This window comes from Frankliniella occidentalis, unplaced genomic scaffold (genome assembly GCF_000697945.3).
Source record: "Frankliniella occidentalis isolate FOCC.00 unplaced genomic scaffold, Focc_3.1 Scaffold146, whole genome shotgun sequence".
Lineage (NCBI taxonomy): Eukaryota > Metazoa > Arthropoda > Insecta > Thysanoptera > Thripidae > Frankliniella > Frankliniella occidentalis.
Genome location: NW_026267273.1, coordinates 650,137 through 655,279, shown reverse-complemented (window position 1 = coordinate 655,279; position 5,143 = coordinate 650,137).

The following is a 5,143-nucleotide window of genomic DNA, read 5'->3' as shown; positions in this document are numbered from 1 at the left end:
AACAAGTGAGCAGTGATATCCAGGATTTGGCAGGGGTGGGGGTGGGGGATGGGGCTCTCCCGCTTTGCCAAATTACCCGCCGACCGCCCTGCCATCACACTGAAAATTTTTTTTAGTCCACGGCACTGAACTTTTGATCTCCAGATCGAAAGTCTTTGACGCACTAAACAATTTGCTCTAAGGTCAAAAGTTTTGTTGCCTGGCCGCACCCGTTCATTGCCTCTCACCAAAGTTTCTGATCGCGTGAACTAAATGTTTAGTGCTGGAATCAAAATACGACGCAATAGACAACTGACTTGTGCTAGGGGAGAAAATTTTTTCTCAGTGCAGGCGTATGGGGTCATGACCCCTCTGACCCTTCTCTCTTGGAGCAAATACAAAGCCGCGCCTTGTGGCCAGAGCCGCGCGAGCAGCCGAGGGCGGTGACATGTGCCTCCAATCAGCTGCCGGCACGGGGCCGCGCCGAGCAGAGCTATCCAATTGGCAGCAACTAATGCCCGCTGCTGTACAGCTCTGCCCCCTCGCCAAGACCAGCTGCCACTGCAGCCGCTGCGACACGACGAGGATGTGCACCCCGCTGCGCCGTGGCGTTCAAGTTCAAGAGCGCGTCGTCCTGTCCGGGCCTACCCCCCCGCCGTGCCGTGCTCAAGTCATCCGTCAATGGCGTCAATAGTCCGCGCTCGGCGGTGCGGGCACACCCTCCAGTCCAGGCCGGTGACATGACACCGTCACTAGCACCGGACCTACGGAGCTACAAGTTCTGTGCGATTCTGAATACACTCTCTATTGTAGCCTTTCCTACTTAAATCACAAAACAAAACGCAATTTGCACGCTCTCTCGGGCGATAGCGTGCCACGGTCTGCTCTACCACCACTTTTGAAAGTGACGGTACGCACCAGCGGAGAGTCGCGTCGTCCTGCGGCTAGGTGTATTGGCGGTAATGGTGGTGGGCAGAGTAGGGGCGTGGCGGAACGCGGCGGGGCTTAGCGGGGCGGGGCGGGGCGAGGAGCCGAGGTGCTTGACACTCGGTGCACTGCAATGCTCCGCCGTGCTCCGCAATGCGCGCCGCTTGCGCTCTGTTCCTCCTGCCCGGGTCTCCGCCGGGAGAAGGGGGGGGGGGGAGTGGGGACGACGGGGTTAACGTGCGTGGACTCCTAAAGACAAGCCGTCCGTCAAGTTCTGGGATGCCTCTCGCGAGTCGCAGTGCTCGCTGCCCCAGCCTCCAGCTTCCTCCGTACAGTCACGGCGAAAAAGATGAGGGGCGCTTTATCATTTCCCCCCGCTGGCAAAGCGGCGAAAGACCGTTTAAAGTATCGGCCTGCACTGACAGCGCACACTCGTCAGCAAACAATTTAAACAAACGGGAGAGGACAACGGCCAACGAAACAAGCGCTTGTTTGCTCCGCTCCGCTTGTGGCTCCGAGAATGCGTTTGACTCATCATCGGAAATGCCAGGCGGAGGTGTAAAAGCGGGGAAATGGCGGCAAGCAAAAGGCGAACCGGGGGCCTTGGTGGGGCGGGGCGTACCGGGGCGTGGCGCGGCGTGGCCCCTCAGGATACACATTATTCAACTCGACCATTTCAAGGGCGGCCGATGGATGGAATGCGTCCTTTGCGGTCGGTCGAGTATCCTGCGCAGCCGAGCGCGGGGCGGAGCGGGGCGGCGGGGAGTCTGCCAGGCAGCGTGGCAAAACGAAAATACGGCAGTGTTTGACCTTGCTAATAGAGATCTGGCAGGGCAGGAACCGTGCTCGAGCCCCCGACGCGGTGGCGTCGTAGTGTGAGGTAGGCACTGCCGCCACGCATCGGTGTCCGACCAGCCAGGGGCCCCACCGACCGCCCGCACGCCACGCCACGCACCGGTGAGTGCTGCGGTGGCCTAGCCCCCCCAGGCGCCCGACCGCCCGGCCTACACGCTGGCCCGCCGTACACCGGTGTCCAGCGGCGGCCTAACTCCCAGGCGCTCCGACCGCCCGCGCTACACGCCGGCCCGCCGTACACCGGTGTCCAGCAGCGGCCTAACCCCCAGGGGGCTTCGTCGCTGCCCCACACGCCGACGCCGCCATTGTCACCCAGCGGTCAGTTCTCCTCCTGAGAAAGGTGAGATGTGAGATTGGGCGTCCAACGCAACGACGACGCATTCGCCGTGGCGTCTCGACGGCGGCTGCGCGGCACGGTGCACGGCACGGTAATCGCGCGGAACAGAGAGCAGCACCGCGGCGATAGCGGCGCACAGCACCGCGCACTTAGTGCAGTGAGTCATACGCTATCAGGGGCAGCAGCGCTCTCCGTGGGTCTAGCCGCGCCTGGCTGTGCACACAGACAGACCGACAGACAGACAGACAGACAGACAGACAGACAGACAGACCCGCGACTGCGACTTAAGGACCGCACACGCGCGGCCAGCCAGCATGCACACGCCATGGCTGTGTCGCAGCAGTGGAGGAAACGAACGTGGCAATCGTTCTCTTTGCGAGCTCGATGTCCGTTTGTCTTTCCAACGGCACGACGTGGTCGACGACGGCGTATACGGTACGCCCCCCCCCCTCACCGCCACCTTATACACCTTGTTTACGTAACCACATGGAAAGAAGGAAATTCGCAGCAGCAGCCTCGTGTGTGCCCGCGCCGTACCCGCCACCGGTCTGTCCCCCCGGGGTGCGGGTCTCTGCCCTCTGCCCTGCCCCGCGGCGGCGGTCCCCACCTCGCCCTCCACCCTCCCGGACATACCGTCTGTCTGGCGGCGGCGTGTGGGCGGCAGGAGGACGTGGTGTGATAGGACAGGGCAGGTGGACGAGGGAGCCCGAGCTGCGCTGCGCCTCCGCGATGACCGCCCCGACCTGTCCATCTGTCTCGCCTCAAACTCCACAGGTCCGAGCGAGGTCGTGCGGTCGTGCGGTCCCGCAGCCTCGGGCCACATGGGCCACACAACGCCAGCCAAACAATACTATAGGACTCGGGTCCAGTACCTGGTCCACCGGGTCCACCCAGGTCGAACCGGCCACGACCAGAGTCGAAGCGACCCGAATGCAAGCAGAGCGGAATAAGGTCCACCGCCGAAGGCGCCGCCACCGACCGCGCTGTCAGAGCCCCGGCGGCGACCCTCTTTTTTACGAAGCGAAGAAACGAATCGAATCACGCCACGATAGCGGTTCCTTTAAGCACCGCTCCTTTTTCCTTCGCAAATCATGTCGGGGGGCGTAAGTCGGACCCTATTAAACACGGCAAGGCCAAGTAGTGGTGCCCGCCCCGCCCCGCCACCCGCGCACGCGCGCTCAAGGAGACGTGCAAAAACATTTCGCAGACCTGCAATAACGTTTTTTATTTAATTTCAAATATCTCGGAGTGTTGCTGGGGTGCACGCTGGACTTGCGCAGCTTAAGTAGTGCAAAGACCGCCGCGGCATAGTTATTTAATAACAACAACAACAACTTTCTTGGCCGTATTATGAGGCTCCGCGCAAAGAAAAGGAGAAGTTAAAAGCTACTGATAACCACCACTGCGGCGGCCTGCCAGTAAAAATTGGATACTGGCAGTCCGCGTTCCGCAACAAGTTGTGCCGTCCATCTAAATGCTCATCAGAGGCCGCGGAAGATACGCGAAGGAGGATGGACGTTATGGATGGAGAGAGAAAGAGATAGAGAGGGAGGGACGTAGGGCGCCGGGAGTGAGCGAGAGGGGAAGAGGCGTATGATAAGATGACGGGGCTGGATAAGAGACGCGCGGGCGAAGCGGAGGATGGGGAAGCGCCACAGGGTGAGGTTAAAGGAGGAGGAAGACAAGAGGAAGGCGGCCGTGTGTGTGTGCGTATGTGTGTGTGTATCTGTGTGTGTGAGTCTGTTTTGTGCGTGTGAGGGAGCGCGCTTCCACTAGTGGGTCACAAGGCTGCGTCCCGTCCCGGTCCCGTCGTGTTGTCCCTGAGGAATTGGGGCGAAGCTGCGCAAAGCGATGCAAGCCGCGTGGTGTGGCGCGGCAGGGCGAGGCGGGGCGGGGTGCGGCGGGGGGCAGGGTGGCCCACTGCTGCGCTGCTGCCCTGCCGCCAGGGGCCACGTGTTGGGCTATGTGGGGTGCCGGGGGCCGGGCCGGGCGCGGTGGCACGCCGCCAACCCCGCCAGCGGAGAAGGGCGCCAAGCTGTGCACGCGCGCCGCGCAGCACGCGGGTGCCATCCCGGGGGCATGGAGGAGGAGGGCGACCTCTAGGAGGGCGTCGCGTCGTGGAGGCGAGGGGCGGCGGCTGCAGGAGTGGGGCGCCTATAGAGACCGGCTGGTGGTGATTAGCGCCGTGCGGGTCAGCAGCAGCGGTCCTGCGCCCTGGAGAGGAAGTGACTCGCGACTTACTTCCCGGAAGTGCCCCCAGCACGGCCGAGGGCAGGTGAGGTGGCAGGCCAGGCCAGACCAGGCCAGGCGCCGGCGGCAGGTGCCTAAAACTGTCTGCGCGCCTGACAGCGGCAGGAGCAGCAGCAGCGGTGGCAGCAGCAGCGGCAGCAGCAGCAGCAGGCGCGACAAGCACCGGTAGCGCCGCGCCAGGTCGGGTCAGGAGAAAGGGGTGCGCGGCCTGCGGGCTGCAGGCTGCAGCAGGGCCGGGCGGCCACCACCGCAGGACACGGCACCGCAGGACGCCACGATAGAGCGCCGCGCGGAGGACACGGCCGCGCCGCAAAAGCCAAAGCCGCACGGGGAATAGGGAAGAGCGGAGCGGCGAGGAGCAGGTTTTCACGCCGTAAAGACGCCGGCCACATTGGGCGGCCCCGGACGAACGGATGGACGGCCGGACGGGAGAGTCTCGGGTCCTCCTCGACCTCCTCCTCCGCCCTCCGCGCCGCCAGGGAATGACCGCGGAGAGACTCGTCTGCTCGACCTGAGATGCTGGAGGAGGCTGCAAAATACGTTTATAATAACGAGGCAAACGTCCTAGCTGTAGCTAACGCGCTGAACGGACTGCACGGCACACACACCTCTCATTCGCAGAGGGCATACAGCCGCAGCAGAGCTCCTCTGGTGTGGCAGGCCTCGACCCACTTGATCCTCTCTCTACATTTATCCGGCGCATTGTCCATCAAAAGAGCACCGGGACAGAACAGGAATGCGCGCACACACACAAACACACACGCACGCGTGCGCGCACCTGCCTCAACCCCCCCC